The sequence below is a fragment of the Quercus robur genome, chromosome 4 (assembly GCF_932294415.1).
Source record: "Quercus robur chromosome 4, dhQueRobu3.1, whole genome shotgun sequence".
Lineage (NCBI taxonomy): Eukaryota > Viridiplantae > Streptophyta > Magnoliopsida > Fagales > Fagaceae > Quercus > Quercus robur.
This window is the reverse complement of record NC_065537.1, coordinates 66,968,035-66,987,064: the sequence shown is the minus strand read 5'-3', so window position 1 is coordinate 66,987,064 and position 19,030 is coordinate 66,968,035.

Here is a 19,030-nt window from a genome sequence, read left to right as displayed (position 1 = left end):
GACTGGTGGATGAATATTAACCACAGAGTCTTTGGATATTGGCCATCTTCCATATTCTCGATCCTGTCTGATAGTGCTTTAAGAGTTAGATGGGGAGGAGAGGTCATAAATTATAATTCAAGAGGGCAGCACACCACAACACAAATGGGCAATGGCCATTTCCCGTAAGAAGGGCCCGGCAAGGCTAGTTTCTTCAAAAATCTCAATGTCATTGATGGTAAACAAATTCAAAGGGCTCCCCGGGACCCTACAACATTCATGACAAAACCCAATTGCTATAATATCATAGATTATGGAGGCTTCTTTTATTTTGGCGGTCCGGGTAGAAACCCCAATTGTCCATGATCTTTTAGATTATTGTTTCAAAATAAAGAAGAAAGAGGGAAATATAATAAGAGGGGAATTATTTTCTTCTCCTTTCCATGTCACACCAAATGTACCTACAAGCCATATGTCATATAAAACTCTCTGATTCATTAATATATAAAAAAGTTATTCCATGGAGTAGTTAAAATTTGGAATTATGTAATTTAATATAGTGGAATTTAAGATTGTATGGTATAGTATACATACGCATGCTTTCCTCCGTTCCAAACAACAAGTTATCTTCCTCTTCCCCATTCATTCTACCTTCCTTGGTGTGCTTTGAGAGTGTGTGTCTCTTCCATTATATGTGGTGTATTAGTGTTTGGGAATGTGATTGTGTAAAGACCCACCAACTTCAAAAACATGGTATCAAAGCTAGTAGATTCGTGGTGAGAACAACATTTTTCCAACTAGATGGCAACATTTTTAATTTTCATGGGTTACCAATTTTTTTTTATTTGTTTATATTGGAATATTTTTAATGAAGGTGTTTCTCAAATCCCAACATGTATGGTAGATAGTGGTAAGTGGTAACATGACCAAAAGAATGTTAAAGAGCATGAGAATGTCCAAAGAAGTTTTGGATGAACCCGCTCATGCAGTCTATTTGACTAATTCTAGTCTCACATAAGGATTGTACGAGGAAGAACACCACATAGCAAGCTTGGAGCTCAAAGAATCCTACAATTTCTCACTTATGTTTGTTTGGGAGCATTGCATATATGCATGTACCGGATCAAGAAAGGTCAAAGCTAGATAACCATAGTGAGAAGTATGTGTTTATAGGTATGATCCAAGCTCTAAAGGTTATAAGTTGTGAAATTCAAGTACCATAAATCAATTGGGATGTGGAATTTGATGAAGAATGCATATGGAATTGGAGCACCCAAAAAGAAGAAAAATATCATTTTTTTTTTCCATTTATTTAATGAAGATAAGCAAATGAATAAAGTTCTAGATGAGCTTCCACTCCACCTTCTTCACTAGCATCCCTTATTTATGAAAGTTCATCTTCAAGATCATCACTAGATGGATTCTAGTGAAAGACTAAGGAAATTGGGAATTTTCAAGGATATTTACAAGACGTTTATCTGAACCTTCACTTTAGTTTTCTAGTTTCAAAATTCATTGTTATTGATGATGCAAAAAATCCTCAGTTGAACTCCTTATCTATATGGATGGATGACATTAACACATCAGCCATGAGATCCTGCAAAAAAGGATAGGGTTCTCAAAGAATACGTTGTGGTGTGTGCCAAAGGGCCTTCAACGAGCTAGTCAATAAGATCAAAGCTTAACTGTATAGAGGAATTGCTATTTGGCTAGAGAATTGTAGTGCGTATGTTGCAAAACAGTTGTGTACCTTTGTTCTGGTTGTTTGTGCCTTTTTATAGGCCTTTGTCCCTCATTATGGGGATAAATTCTAACCTTAATGGTTTTGTATCCGTTGGGAAAAAATGTTGGGGCATTGTAGGATTTAATGTCCTTCTGCATGTTGGTCCGTCCGTTACGCTTTTGCTTGTCTCTCAAGTGAGCTGTTACCCATGTTATTTATGGGAAGCTGTTTGTAAGGTTGAATTTATTCAACCATCTAATTGGCTTTATTCCGTGCCAAATTTGCTTGTAATTCAGCATTTAGTAACCCTGTATTTAGGTGGGATTGTTGTAAGGGTAGTGAGTGAGATAGTGTGAAGATTGCTCAAGAGTGTGCAAGAAAACAGAGTGTCGCGGCTGGGACTCGCGGGTGGACTCGCGGCTTCAACCCGCCAGAAGATGCACACGTGCCAAGCATGCTGGAAGATGAACAGTCATGCTAGCTGGAGCACTACAGGACAAAACAGGACAACTGGCCATACGGTTAACTCGCGACTAGAACTCGCGACTTAGTTAAGCCGCGAGGTCAAGCCGCGAGCCACCCCTGTTTTGGAAAAACCTGACGTTTCGCATTCCTCTTCACTCCAGTATAAATACCCTTTTAACCCACGATTGAAAGAGAGCTTCCAGAGAGAATTTTGAGAGAGAAACCCTAAAGAAAAACCAGATTGTTTTACCCACAATCTCTACCTTAGAGTCTCATCAAATTCCCTCACTCTCTTCCTCTCCATTGTCAAATCCTTGAGAGGCATTATACCAAACCTGGTTCTCACCATTATCATCCCTGTGAGACAGACGTTTGGAGTTCTGGGAAGCAGTTAGGAAGGAGCCAATATTCATTAGTTGATGCTACGGTGTAGTAGCGGAATCCGGAAAGCTAGAAAAGAAAAAGGTTCGGCGCAACCTCGTTGGAGCAAGAAGCTTGGAGGGCTTAGGTGCATTGGGTAGATTAGGCTTGGAGGGTCTATTGCTGTCCTTGTATCCCAACTGTATTTTCTAGTGGATTGATTACCGCTTGGAGGGCGGCGGAGAGGTTTTTCGCCGAGGTCTTCGGTTTCCTCTTCGATAACATATCTGGTGTTATCTCTGTGTTTGCATCTTCCTTCCTCTCTATCTCTGCCTTTACATTATCTGCTGTGGTTTATTTTGTTGTGGCTTAGATAGTTGTTTAATCAATTCCATGTTATAGCATATGTTAAGTTTCCGCACACTAGTTGTTTAACATATTGCGTGTGTTGATTAAATTGGTTTTTGGGGGTCTAAACGTTCAAAAGTGTTTTTGTACACGTTTTTGAACTTTCAATTGGTATCAGAGTGGGTACACAGCTGTTTGGTTTCATTACCATTGTGTGATCCTTGACTCCCTTGTTGAGATGGATAGGTCTCAATCCCTTAATGCACCTCCATATTTTGATGGAAGTAATTATGCGTTTTGGAAGGTTCGTATGAGAGCTTTTTTATGCTCTATTGATGAATCCGTGTGGGATGCTGTTGAGATTGGTTGGACCAAGCCTGAGGCAGCCAAATCCACATGGGATAAGGCAGCACTTGCTGCATCTAATGCTAACTGTAAAGCACTAAATGCTATTTTCTGTGGTGTGTCTCCAGATGAATTTCACAGGATTTCTCACATTACCATTGCCAAAGATGCATGGGAGATTCTGGAAACAACTTATGAAGGCACGAAGAAAGTGAAAGATACCAAGTTACAAATGCTGACCACTCGGTTTGAGGAGCTCAAGATGAGTGAGGATGAGTCTTTCGACTCTTTCTATGGGAAGTTAAATGAAGTGGTTGTCAGTAAGTTTAACTTGGGGGAGAAGATGGAGGACTCAAAGATTGTCAGGAAGATCCTCCGATCATTGCCGGAAAGCTTCCGTGCCAAAGTGACAGCCATTGAAGAGAGCAAGGATCTTGACGACATCAAGGTGCAGGAGCTGGTTGGTTCTCTACAGACCTATGAGATGTCGCTGCCAAATCAATGGAAGGGTAAATCCCTTGCTCTAAAGACCACTAATGAGAAGGTGGAAGATCAAGGCTCATCGGGAGAAGATATGGTGGACAGAGATGTAGCCTATCTTGTTAAAAATTTCAGAAAGTTTTTGAAATTCAAAAACAATGGAAAATTTGATGATAAGAGAAAATTCCAAAATTCTGGAAGGGAGAAGAGGGATTTCCAAAGGAAAGATGGAAAAGAATCCCAATCCACACAAGGTGTCACTTGTTTTGAATGCAACGGGCATGGACACTTTAAGAGGGAATGTCCGAATTATTTGAAGTCGAAAGGCAAGGTGTATGCCACGACCCTGAGTGACTCAGATTCGTCCGACTCAGAATCTGAAGAGAGCTGTGATGGAGAAGGGAACTACTCAGCTTTCATGACAATTGCTCATGTTGAGTCTTCGGATGAATTGAATTTGCTTGTTCAAGACCTTGGAGAACATAGTGAGGATGACTCACTAGGAATTGTTGAAGAATCGGAAGCTGAAGAAGAAGAAAGCACAACAACTCTTCAAGAAAATTACAACTCACTTTTGGAGAAGTCTGGTGAATACACAAGGGTGGCCAAGGCTGCTGTGAGAAAGATGAAGAAGGCTGAGGAGGACTACAAAAGTCTCCTAATCCGGTATAGGGAGGCCAAATGCGAGATTGAAACTTTGAATGGTGAGCTCTCCGAAGCTTACACTAAAGTGAGATTTCTTGAAAGTGAGGTTGTTCAAGCAAATGCAAAAATAGAGAGGGTCACCACCAAGAAGCTAGACGATGTTATATCTTCTCAAAAGAGCTTCTCAGACAAATCCGGACTGGGATATACCGGAGGAAGTAGTTCAACTGGAAATGTCACCAAAGAAGTGAAGTTTGTCAAAGCCAAAGATCCAGTTGTAGCTGACCCTACTGGAGTGAAGCTCGAGGTGGAGGAGAAGAAGAATGTGGTGGACCAACGGATGCTGAATCATCGTAATCAGTATGTGGGCAGGTCTGAGTCTCGTGCCAAGTCACGTCCTCGACCACAAAGAGGTCCTAGAGGAATGTATGTGTGCCATTATTGCGGACTTCAAGGGCACACTCGACCAAATTGCCAAAAGCTGAGAGCAAAGAACAGTGCTACTCCTCAAAGGTCAGGAGGACCAAGAATTGATAGGAGAACTTGGGCAGGGGATCAACCTAGAGAGCAAAATGGAGATCCCGGAATGATGAACGTGATAAAGATGATTGGTGCATTCACCAACTGCTTGGAAAGCTTCTCACGAAGGTTTGAAAGCCCTAACTCCCGTACCCAATCCTTTAAGGAAATCACCCCAAACGCAAGTGACGTGTGGGTGAAAAGGGGTACTCATGCATAAGCATTACAACATGTCCATGCATTAATACTTCCTATGCTTGGTGACTATGTTTGTTTGGTATGCGTGTTGTTTTTTATTTTGGTTGTTTGTTTGTGAATATTTCTTAATTGTGTTTTATCAATCTTTTTGTTTCTTGAGTCAAAAATCCAAAAATTACATAAAAATTTGAAAATCAAAAAGCTTGATTGACTTTGTTGAGTTTTTGTCTTAAAACTCGTTTTGCCTTGTACCTTTGTGCTAATGGCTTTGTGCATTTTCGAGCATTGCTTGTTTTCATGCACTCATATCACTATGGGAAAAATCTTGAAATCTATGTGATTGTTGTAAATAGATCTTCAAACTTGTCATGAATGATTAGTGAATGGTTATGTTGATCTTGAAACATGCATAGACTTGTGTCTATATCTCTTCCCATTTTTTATCTTTTTTTGCTAAAAAGAGCTCACCAAATGTAAATCTCCAAATGAAAAGAGATATTGAGCTGCAAAAGCCTGTCGCACATTCTAGTATTTGACTAGGAAAAAGGGTAAGCGACCTTATATTAAAAGTGAAATTTCTTTCAAAAAAGCCAAAGGCCTGTTCTTCAAAGAAAAATGTTGTCTATCCCTCTCACAATGAGAGATGATTGCCTCAAAAGATATAATGTTATGGCTGAAAGTGGAGTAAAATGAAAAGCTCCAAGTTATGTTATCAAGTTATGTGGGAAGTCATATATTCATATTTCTATAATGGAGATTGGTCACATGATCTAGTGCTAATTGTGTATGCCTTGGTTGAATTGATCATTGAAGCTTCACATTAGACAAAGGACTATCTCAGTGTTGATATCCACACACAACACACAAGTTTATGTTCAATAAATGTCATATTCATTTGTGTGATTGTACTTGATAAAATGTGTTTTCACATGCTCAATCTTTGTTAATTCAAGCACAAAAAGATTTTTGAGTGTTTTTGGTGTTTTTGGAAAGTGTTTTGCTGGAAAAATCTGAAAAATTCAAAAATACAGTTTTGCCCTGTTTTGGCGGCTCAGTCGCGGGTATGTCAAGTCGCGAGCCTCAGTCGCTTCTTCGCTGGTCAGTTTTGGCGACTTGTTCGCGAGTGGAAGGTCCAGTCGCGAGATTCACTCAGAGATTTTCGAGGCTCAGCTCGCGACTCACTCGCGGGTAGACCTTCCAGTCGCGAAAAACACTTAGAAAAATTTTTTCAAAATTTTGTTCTTGAGTGCTTTGGCGACTTGAGCTGGCGACTATGTGGCGACTTGAACCAGTCGTGAAAATCGCGTGTTTTACAGAAACAGGAGCAGTTTTTAAACTTTTTCAGTTTTTCCCTCGAATTTTTGTGACTGTTCATCTTCTCTCTAAACACTCTCCCTCCCAAACACTCCGTGTTCCTTTTTTTCCAATCTCTTGTGTTGCACTCTTACAGCCCAAAATCGTCAAGTTACAGGTATGGGTTTTCTGATTTTCACTCTTTTCTACTTGATTCTGTGCTTTTACCCTTGATTTTTCGCATTTGATTGTGTTTTTGAAATGGGTTTGTGTTTCGGTCTCTGCTCCTTGTTCTTGCTTAGCGTGTGATTTCTGTTGCTATAGTTTGTGTTAAATGATTGCCATATGCTTATTGCTCTTCATCTTGTGCTTAGCTAAGTGTTTATTTTATTTCAATCTGATCTTTGAGCTGTTGAGTGATTTCTATTGGTTCGTTCTGAGGTTGTGAGTTTTACTGTGCTAGATTTGCATGTTCTAGTGTGTCTATCTGTGGGTAGCTTCTGTTTGGATCAATATATTGTTTGAGTGTCATATCATTTTTCCATTATCTGCCTCTATGTCATTTATCTGTCTTCAGGATAGTTTCACCATGTTGTTCATGTGTTTCCTATCCTAGGCTTGGTTTATCCATATGTTTGAACTAAATAGCTTGCTGTTTCAGTTTTTGAAGTTCATTTGTTTGGTTGATATCTCTCTCTGTTTACTACATGGTTCTGACTGGTTCTGCACATATATTGCTATATGTTGTTGTGGCCTTTTCTGATTGTTCACAGATGGCTCCTTCACCTCAAAAGAAGAAATCTACTGCGAAGAAGGCTGACAAAAGACTTAAGATGGATTCTAGATTGTTTAGGTCAGTTCACCATTTTGAGAGATACAAGGATAACTTCTTGAATGCAGGAATCATTCAAGAGAGATTTGTGGATTTGGAGGACTTAAGGCAAACTTTTATTCCCAGTTGTTTTGAAGGAAGAGGATGGGAAAAGCTTCTGAGTGGTTTTCCTGTTGTGTGTGAACCCTTAATTAGGGAATTCTACTCAAATGCTGTGATAAAAGATAATGAATTGAGTTGCTGGGTAAGGGGTAAAGAGTTTGTCTTAGATGCTCATGTCATAGATGATGCATTAGGGCTTGAAGGATTAGATGATGAAGAATTTATCAATTACAAGGATAGGAGTGTGTCTATTGAAACAATTCAACAAAGGATAGGTGGGCAGAGAGAAGGGAAATGTTTGAATACCACTGCCTTTCCAGTGGACATGAGGTGTCTTACCATAATCATGATGTTTAACCTCTATCCCATTAGGAAATTGACTACAATCAACTGTGCTAGAGCAGTCTTTCTGATGGATCTCAAGGAAAAGAACTTCATAGACATAAGTTCCCACATTTATGACACCATTGTGGATGAGACTAGAACAACTTCTAGGCCTAAATTGATCTTTCCAAGTTTGCTTATGAGGATTTTTAGGAGTAAAGGAGTTCCAATCCCTCAAGACATCAGTCCCATGTCTACACCCTCTGCAATCAACAAGCTTACCTGCAAAAGGATAAGTGTTAGGCTTCCAGGAGAAGAAGATGAAGGTGATGAAGGAGAGGCTGCTCCAATGGAGACTGAAGCAGAAGCAGCTGGACTTGCATCAACTTCAACACCTAGGAGAAGTGGCAAAAGACACAGAGCTTCAACCTCTACAGACACACCTCCAGATGCTTTCCAGATCATTCTGGAAAGGCTTGATGGGATCAGGGCAGTCCAAACTGAGCATTCTGACAGGATGAGAGCCATGCAAGACCAGATTGATGTCTTGGCTGCTACACTTGACAGCTTCACAACTCAGCATGACAAGTGACCCTTTGGCCATTCCATGTCAAAAAGGGGGAGAAAGTTCATTGATGATTGAGAAGCAGAAAATCTGCTCTTAAGGGGGAGTAATTAGTTGAGGGGGAGTAATGTGTTTATGATTTGGGTATTTTAGTGTTTTTATGGTTTTAATACACTGTGTTTTGGTGTATAACTGTTTCTAACTCTTTTCATATACTCTTGGTTTAATCTTTAATATATGTTGATGATGTTATTCAGGTATTTGTTGGTTTGTACCCATATGCTTATGTAAGCTTTTAGGGTTATTATTTTATGCATAGTTTGTAGGCCTTGTGGTATGTACCATGCTTAAGTGCAGCCTTTATGCTATGTTCAAATCAGTACTTTAATCTAAATGTTCTGCATTGTGGTTGTTGTACTGTCACTCTTGTGCCCTTGTAGGATTGTTCCTAGATGCATATGCCATGTGTGCTATGCATTCGTTGAGTGTTGAGCATACAAGTGTCTTGCCTTGTGCTTGTTAACTTGTATGTCCTTGTGTTCATTCCAAATGTGAATGAGCACTGTGATCACTACCTTGTGGTGTTCACTTGGTTGATCAAGCCATGGTTTGTTTATTAACTCCATCTTTGCTTGATCTCATATTGCCTGTTTCATATGCATTTATAATTTTCTGCTTACAATGATCATGGTGTATTGTTGTGTTTCAGGAGTTTATGTTCATATGATTCAAGTGCTTCACAGCTTCTAGAGTTAGGTGTGAGTGAGTTTTGATCAACTGTTCCCAACTCACATGTTAAGTATAGAGTCTGTTTTAGGGTTTTGTCACGGAATAGCCAAAGGGGGAGATTGTAAGGTTGAATTTATTCAACCATCTAATTGGCTTTATTCCGTGCCAAATTTGCTTGTAATTCAGCATTTAGTAACCCTGTATTTAGGTGGGATTGTTGTAAGGGTAGTGAGTGAGATAGTGTGAAGATTGCTCAAGAGTGTGCAAGAAAACAGAGTGTCGCGGCTGGGACTCGCGGGTGGACTCGCGGCTTCAACCCGCCAGAAGATGCACACGTGCCAAGCATGCTGGAAGATGAACAGTCATGCTAGCTGGAGCACTACAGGACAAAACAGGACAACTGGCCATACGGTTAACTCGCGACTGGAACTCGCGACTTAGTTAAGCCGCGAGGTCAAGCCGCGAGCCACCCCTGTTTTGGAAAAACCTGACGTTTCGCATTCCTCTTCACTCCAGTATAAATACCCTTTTAACCCACGATTGAAAGAGAGCTTCCAGAGAGAATTTTGAGAGAGAAACCCTAAAGAAAAACCAGATTGTTTTACCCACAATCTCTACCTTAGAGTCTCATCAAATTCCCTCACTCTCTTCCTCTCCATTGTCAAATCCTTGAGAGGCATTATACCAAACCTGGTTCTCACCATTACCATCCCTGTGAGACAGACGTTTGGAGTTCTGGGAAGCAGTTAGGAAGGAGCCAATATTCATTGGTTGATGCTACGGTGTAGTAGCGGAATCCGGAAAGCTAGAAAAGAAAAAGGTTCGGCGCAACCTCGTTGGAGCAAGAAGCTTGGAGGGCTTAGGTGCATTGGGTAGATTAGGCTTGGAGGGTCTATTGCTGTCCTTGTATCCCAACTGTATTTTCTAGTGGATTGATTACCGCTTGGAGGGCGGCGGAGAGGTTTTTCGCCGAGGTCTTCGGTTTCCTCTTCGATAACATATCTGGTGTTATCTCTGTGTTTGCATCTTCCTTCCTCTCTATCTCTGCCTTTACATTATCTGTTGTGGTTTATTTTGTTGTGGCTTAGATAGTTGTTTAATCAATTCCATGTTATAGCATATGTTAAGTTTCCGCACACTAATTGTTTAACATATTGCGTGTGTTGATTAAATTGGTTTTTGGGGGTCTAAACGTTCAAAAGTGTTTTTGTACACGTTTTTGAACTTTCACTGTTTTAATGCTGACTACCTACATTCATGTGGGTGTAAGCACCCTTGGCAAGTCTTCCAGGGTTTCCCCCAAAATCGGTGGTGTTGATGCCCTATAGTGGCCGACCACCCATTGCGGTGACACTCAATCCCTTATGTATGAAAGTTTAAGCTCAGGTGCTGTGAAATGAGGGTGAAAAGGGTACCTCTAGTGTGTGACTTGAATTGAGTCAATTTTAACCTATAATTAACAAAGGTAAGTGAAGTCGCCACCAATCATTGGACTTTTTCTAAGGTATGATTGGTCACCTGACTCTATTTGATTTTATTACCAATCCTAGGCTAAGAAGAAGTTGTTTTTACTAATCTAATACGGACGAGTAAAAAATCTTGATTCTTGAGTTCAAAAATTCGATTACATGTAGGGAAGGTGTTAGGCACCCCGCAACACCTATCCGGAGACAATCCTTTGTGTTTGTAAAATCATAATTTTCAGACATTGGCAATTAAAACAAGTTATTGGCATTAGCCCAAGAGGCTTCAAAGAGTTGGGCTTTGAGGTTTGATTTTGGAAGGGTGTGATCTCTATCAATGTTTTACTAGTACATTTGGAATTATTGCCAAATATCCACAACAAAAATCCAGCAACATCTCGCCTTATTTTCGTGGGGAAAATCTAGCAACATTTCACCTCTAGTGCATTATTTCACACAAAACACTATCCTCACTAAGCTTTCACTGTAAGAATACCGCAACAAAGGTGCCCCATTTTCATGGCAAAAATTCGGTAGAGTTTTGCATTTGGTGTGCTATTATTATTATTATTATTATTATTATTATTATTATTATTGAGTGATATCTGGGATTTGGGCTCAATAAGTTTGACATATTAGTTGAAATATGAACTTATAATTATAAAATTCTTAAAAATTTATATGGATTTTGATGAATAACCTACAATATATAAAAAATAGCTATAACCCGAAATGGCATACCGAAATAGACCGGTACCGAAATATTCCGTTCCGATTGGCAAATTGAAACGGGTTCCGAAACGGTATTCAGAACATTGGTAAGGATTCAAACCAGACATTGCCAACGCTCCAAGGGTATGCCCAGCAAGGTATGGGAAATGTAAATTAGACAATGCCATACTCAAGGAACGCGGCCCAAGCAAGGTACAAGAAAGATAAAGCATACATGCCAACATCCAAAGGGTATAGCCCAACAAGGTATTGGAAAGATAAAATAGACATTGCCATACTCTAGGAATGTGACCCAAGTAAGATACAAAGAGAGCAACCCTACCCTAGATATATGGTTCTAAAGAAAATGCTTGAGAGAGGGAAATAGATAACTACATGGAGAGACTAAGCCTCCTAATCTACTGAACATTGCCCTTTTTGGGCTTGCGTCTTCTTGCTTCCTTTTTTGCCCTTCTTAGAAGTTGCACCCTCGCTTCAACAAAGGAAACACAAAGCCACTAGACAAGCAAAAGAGATAACAAAGTGTACAAAAATTTAGACCCCGGTTGATAGAATTAACAAGTTTTAAACCCAAGTTGTTAATTAGATTTATTATGAATAAAACTTGTAAAAACAAACAAACATCAATATCATGTCAAAATCATGCAGGGGAAAAATAAATAAGACAAGATATGATGACCTAGGAAAACCAATGAAATAGACTAGTTTCACAGTAAAAAACCTGGGGGGAAACCTTCCCGAAAAGCAATCCACTATAGAAAAGGGAAGTTTCAGATATAGTACAAAACCTTTGTCCCTAGACTCTACAATCTTCATAGATGAACTCACAATAGAAACCTTCTACCGCTTCAGAACCTCTGAACTCTTCAATATATGAACGCCACCCTTTGATGCACGAATCCTAAGTACGTGACTAACCAATTGCACGAATCCCAGTACGCGACTTCAATCACCAACTAGAAGAAGATTGTTGGCTGCAAAGTTCTTCACTTCATCAACAATGAAGATCAAGAAGCACTTGGTTACAAAACCCTAAGGCGCAAAGACGCAGTAGCTTTTTCCAGAGAGAATAAGGCATTGGTCATCTTTTGCATATGTTCTCGTTGTATTCTTTTTTGTGACGGCCTCTAAAATAAGCCTTATATAGGTCTAGAATTGTGAGAAAAGAAACCCTACACAAATATATAAGCCTAGCCCAAAAATCAAATCTGGAAATCTGAATTCTCGTAACCTCGATCGATCGGGAGGTGTCGAGCTTTAAACCTCAACAGATACAGCTATCAAGAAGCTATCGAGGAGCTGTCGAGTAGACAGAAGCTTTCTCGATCGATCCACCAGCTATCGAGAGGTGTTGAGCTATCTGTCCGCAGCTGCCGAGAGGTGTCGAGCAATTATCAAGCTATCTGTCCAGCTTTGATGAATAGTTTTTCTTCATTCGTTTCTTGGTCCAATCTTCATGGCTTTAATACTAGACTTGAACAACACGTTTCTTGAAGTATTAAACACATCCTAGATCTACCCAAAAACAAGTAAAGTGTGTTTTGTCAAAGGATTAGCCAATTACATAAAAGAATGACATATGTTCTTAACAAGTAAAACACATGTGTCCTAACACAAAGAAACAAAGAATGCACATAAAGGGGGAAACAAGCATGTTATCTGTGGAGGGGTTTGGGCCCAAAAAATCAGTACTGACCTATTTAACTTAGGCCCAAGATCGGCCTGAGTAGCCAAAACTAGCCCATAAGATGGAAGTGGACCTCAAACTCCGTTGGAGTGAGCTCAGCCTGGCAACATGTGCATTGGGACATAGAAATTATCGTTCGGGGGACTTCTATAGTGCTTGGCCTACTACTGATTGATGAGGTGGTGGGAAATCGATAAGAAATGATTAAACTAAAGTCAATTGCTGAGAGTTGTTAGTGCCTTTGGGGAACTCGCTACCAAATGCTATTTGGCATCTGGAACAAGTTTCAAGAGAATCCTCAGAAGGCATGATGATTCCTTAGGATTCTAGAAAAAGTGGAGATGCATGAAAACTGGTGAAACAATAATGATTAGTACCCCACTAAGGAGAGATTATATAAGGGAAGGGAAGGCAAACAAGAAGGGTTGGTTGGAAACATGAAAAAATGGGGGAAATACTGGGAAAAGAGTGAAAACACATAGAGAGGTAGTGTGAGCAAAGAGGGAAGAAGAAGAACTACCAGAGGGTAAGGTTTATAGGTCCAAAAGTTCACAAAAAATATACAATTTGGACTATCTAGTTGGTGTTTGGAGCCCTGCCCGTAGGACTGTTAGGAAGCCCATTAATAAATGAATTGGGGGCCCAAATCCTTTGCCCAAGATTACAACTCTCATAGGTTTGGAAACCACATTATCAAACAATCATATTATCACACAAAAGAGAGTGTCCTAGAAGGACAAATGTAGGTTTGGATTGGTGTCCATAGTTCCATTCCATTGAAGTATGGACGACACGCGTGCCATCAAGCAAAGTTCCTAAAAGGGACTTAAGATCTCTTGTACAGAAGACGAGTGCAAACCCACACGAGATTATATGTAGGAACTAAGCTTGACGACACAAACAAGCATATAAAGACACATTCATGAACATATAAGTAAGGATGTAAAGATGCAAAGAAGCATAGAAAGCCTAACAAGATGGCATAAAGCAAGCATAGCAAGCATGTTATCACACAAAGGGAAGAGGTACGCATGTTCTAAGGCACATAAAGAGGCTAACACGAGAAACCCTAACATGCAAACTAACAAAGGAGGAAAAAGGCAAGTGGCAAGCAAGCCAAACATCATAAAGATGTATCCTCACACATGGTTGTATCCAAACAAGCCATAAAAGGGGAATAGATACAACCAAACAAACAAGAAAGCCCCAAAGACCAACAAGCATAAACCCAAAAGGAAAACAAGACATAGGAAGCATGGCAAGGACGCAAGAAATTAGATCTAAGCATACAAGCATGGATCTAAACATAAACACATGAAAAAAGGGGAAACAAAGCACCAACATGCATAGAGGAAATAATCCAAACCCTTTATTGAAAAATGGGTGTATGAGCATAGGCTTAGACCACTAGATCTAGATCTACACCCCATCCAAAAGTCACACAAGAAAGAGGCATAAACAAGAGATATAAAGCTATAAAGCACTAGGCATAGCATCCAAACATGGTTTTAAGCACATGAACAAATAGATCCAAACACACAAAGATGGCAAGAAGCACAAACAAATATATTAAAAGCTATAAAGCACTCAAGCTTTGCACATTATTAACTCATCAAAAGGTAAGCACGAAGCCATAAGCATAAACATCACACGAGTTGCAAAGCAAATAACTTAAATGAAGACAAGCAAAAAGTGTAGATTAAAAGACCTTAAAGTTGTTTGAATGACTTCAAACAACTTCCTAAGGGTTTAGGAGCCTCTTTGTAATTTTTGAAAAGATGGAGAGCTTAACTACAATTTTAGAAAGATTTGGCACCAAAATGTAATTTTGGGAATTTTTGGGGACTAAAGTTGTCTTAGATCGACTAAACATTGAGGCAGTATTGACGCATGGACTCAAAAAGCAGTGCGTGTACACATGAACATCACCAGGCAAAGGATAAGGTGCTGATATTATGTTAGTGAGTGCCTACTGCCTAGTATTCTTTATATGTGTCCGTTGGAAAGCAATTCCCTAAGGTGAATTCAAAGAAATTATAGTTTACAAAATGCAGAGGCTTCATTCTTGGTGGCCCAGCTTTCTTGAAAAAGATCTTGAACTTCTAGCAATGTCCTCCTTGATGCGAAGTTCTGACTACTTGTCACCAATTTTATCTACACACATTTACATGACGGAGCTATTAGTGTATGCATGCATACCCTTGTAGGGTTGGAAACCCTTAGGGTCTAGGTATGATCTAATGTGCAAGTAATGTAGTTGCTTTTCCTTAGGGGTTGGTCACAAATAATTTGCAAGTGGGATGGAAAGAAACTGTAGCAGAGCACCACCTTCCAATGCAAGCGAGAATGCATAACCTGGAAAAGGTAAACGGACACTTTCCCCTTGACTTATTTTGAAAGAAATCCTAACAAGGATATCCTACCCTAGGCTTGGATGTTCAATCGTCTTGGCACTTGCTAGTCCTCTCGATCATTTGACTTACTCTAGGACAATTATATGAGATATAACTTAACTGGTGAGTTGGTCCTAATCTTAAAGGGGACCTTGATTATCTAAGCCTTCCCTTCAAAGAAGTTGTGGGATAGAGCAAATCAAGGGGGGCCTTTTCAACTACTCCTATCTACCCGTGGACCCAGAAGTGCCTACAAGTCGGGGCCCAATAACTATCTATGGTTTGCACGTTAGGTGGAAACCTTAAAGCGTTGAGCCCGGGTCTGACTCAAAATGAGGGGTGATGTCATGCATTTTGAAATGAAAGGGGAAAGACATTCCATGCACAACAGACATATAAACAAACAAAAGGGTAGCAAAAATCAAACCTTACTACCCTAAGTTCGCATATATGAAGGAAAGCTATAAAGCATGGTTACAAAAGTAGGAAAGCTTCACACATACAAAAATACCTCAAAACTGGTTTTAAAAACCATTTAAAAATATTTTTGTAAAATGTTTTTTGTCTTTTGAAAATAATTTACTAAAGATATAGCGTAGACATTTTTCAAAAAGAAAGCCCCAAAGGCTAATGCCAATTTCAATATTGTTTTAAAGCCAATGTCCAAAGATTAAAATTTTATCAAAAGTTCTAAAGGATAAACTCTCTAAGTATCCCCAATAGAGTTCCCAGTTTGTCGATGCCTCGTGGCGGCCGACCACCCATCATGGCGACGCTCGTGCCTTATGCAGGCTTTGAGCTCGGGTGCTGTGAAATGAGGGTGAAAAAGGTACCTCTAGTGTGTGACTTGAATTGAGTCAATTTTAACTTATAATTACCAAAGGTAAGTGAAGTCGCCACCAATCATTGGGTTTTTTCTAAGGTGTGATTAGTCACCTAACTCTATTGATTTTATTACCAATCCTAGGCTAAGAAAAATGTCATTTTTCCTAATCTAATACGGATGGGTAAAAAATCTTGATTCTTGAGTTGGGAAGTCTAATTACGTGTGGGGAAGGTGTTAGGCACCCCACAATGCCTGCTCAGAGACAGTCCTTTATTTTGGTAAAATCTTAACTTTCGAACATTGGCAATTAAAACAAGCTATTGGCATTAGCTCTCAGGGCTTTAAAAGAATTGGGCTTCGAGGTTTAATTTTGGAAAGGGTGTGGTCTCTATAAATGCTTTACTAGAACTTTTGGAATTATTTCCAAATTTCCTTAACGAAAATCCGATAGCATCTCACCTTATTTTCATGACAAAAATCTAGTAGCATTTCACCTCTGGTGTGTTATAATAGTACACAAAACGCTATCCTCACAAAGCTTTCATTGTGAGAATACAGCAACAAAACTGCCCCATTTTCAATGCAAAATTCCAACAGAGTTTCGTGTTTAGTGTAGATACAGCATTTTGTACCCCTTACAACTCAAGCCCCTGATCCCCAATGATGTAAGAATTCTAAATCTCAAGGTTGATTTAGGAACCGATTAGATGAAAATTGACTTGAGAAAAGTGTTTATGGAAAAGATGACTTATTTTTTAATCAAATAAACTATTTTTGGAAAAGAAAGGCCACAAAAACCCTAGGGCATGTGTGCGCATTCCCACTTATGCGCACACATGCTTAAGATTTACGTGTACATACTTCATGCATGCATATGCATACACGTGCATGCGTACACATGCTAGGGTTCCAAAAACCATAAAGAAAAGGTTTTCTACCTTAAAACTTGGTTTGCAACGAATCCCATATCGTTTGGGAGCTGCTCCAAACCTTTTTTTTTTTTACTATATAAAGCCATAAATGGTACTTTTTCAAAGGGGGGGATGAACTCCAATGGTAAATCACATAAGATTCACTAGGGGAGTTTTCACAAAACATCCTCAGGTCAAATTTTATTTGATCGGGACCTTTTCTGGTTTTGATCTTTGAGTTATAAGTTTACTAACACATTTTTGAATTATTTTTAACCAGATTGACTAAAGGGAATGGTCAAAATCAAGTTCTAGAGAGTTTTTGTGTTGAGGTAAAGGTTCTATCTTTGGCTCTTCACTTTTCTTAGATTTTCTTTGATTCCCTTGTTTGTTTACATATTTTAAAGCTTTAATGTATCTGTCTAGTCTTAGTTTATTTCGTGTTTTGTTAAAAGAATACTACGTTTTTAGTTTCCTTGTTTCTGTTGTGTTTTCTTTGTTTTCTACTATGATTTTCTAGGTTTAGGGTTTCGGGTGTGTATGCATGCGCATGCAACTTGCATGCATATGCAAACTTATAAAGTACAAGTATGCATACTCACACAGTTGGTATGCGCATGCATACTCAAGCCCAAAAAGTCTAATTCCATTTCTATTTGTTTTTCTTTTGTCCTGTTCGCATGTTTTAGCCTTTATTTTAACCTAGCTTCTGTATCTTTAAGCCTTTTCCTCTCTGTTTTGTTTTAGTTTTCTTGTTTCATCTCTTTGATGCTTATTAGGGTTTTAGATTGTTTGAATGCCATGAACATGCACATAAATATGAACATGCATTGATGTATAGGTGTAGTGATGCAGTGAGGTAAGTGAGGTAAGTCATACATAATCACATGGACATGCATTTATTTATTTGACGAGTATGATATGGTTGAGGAACATGAATATGCTTGGATTGAATGCTATTCCTTTAATGTTTGGATGTCATAAAATGCTTGTTTGATTTGCCATATGATGTATCTGCCTTTGGAGATATGTGTTTAAATGCTATGATAGATGAGTGGTTAGGTTTGGGATGACTATGCCATGTTTGTATGTCTTAGATGCATGCTAGAGTGTGTGTGAGAGTTAGAATAACGTATTAAACCTGCCTTTAATAAGATTAAGATTTGGAACATAATGAGTGGAAGCCGACCCATGGGTCAGGTGGGGTTAGGTGCCTAACACCTTCTCATTCTCATACCTAAAGTCCAGACACATGCTTTAGTAAAAGACTAGTCCTTCCATGAAGGATGCTATATTTATGGTTCCTAGACCTAATTTTGGTGCCGACTCCATTTCTCCACCATGGTCCACCCTAGGCCAACGCGTATTCACCCAATCCAATAAGTATGACCCGTTGCAAGTGCTTACGCTCACAATAGTGACTCCACTAGGGGATTGAGAGTTTAATTCCAATGTGTTCCATTTATTAATCTTAATAAATGTGGAAGTCAAACTTTAAGGGAATGCTTCAAGCAGTTTGCAAGATCGTCTAATGATATTGCCAAGAAATTGTGACTATGCCTCTTGCTAAAGCTCAAGATGATGTTAAGATGATTGTTTAGAAGTCCATTCAAAAGGGAGAGACAATGCAAAAAAAAGCTTCCCCAGTGTGGCGTTTTCCATTGTCTGTCAATCACTTTCACAACTTGGTGAGATTTTTAACTGAAGGGTGTGAGGATTCACATATCAAGAAACCCAAAGACATCCCAGGATACTTGGGGTAATAGAGGATTTCATTTAGGAAGACCCGAAGGAACCACCTAGACTACCCGAAGGTGAAATAAAGCTTTTTTTAAGGAAGACCCAAAGGAAACACCTATTGAGGCAAGCTAAAGAAAACCAAGTTTGAGCTAGTTGATCTTGCTTGAGAGATGCTGAGTTCCTTTTACCCTTTTGGGATGCATTGACAAAAGAGCTTGCAAGCTGTACGAATCGACTCCAACTTCTAGACTTGCGGTAGTTGGCCCTCATGGATAATGTGAGGACAACACAAGATGGATTTTTAGTGGTCTTATGGGAATGAGACCACTAAAAATCTGCCCCTGTATCATATTGAGAGCACCTAAAGGCTT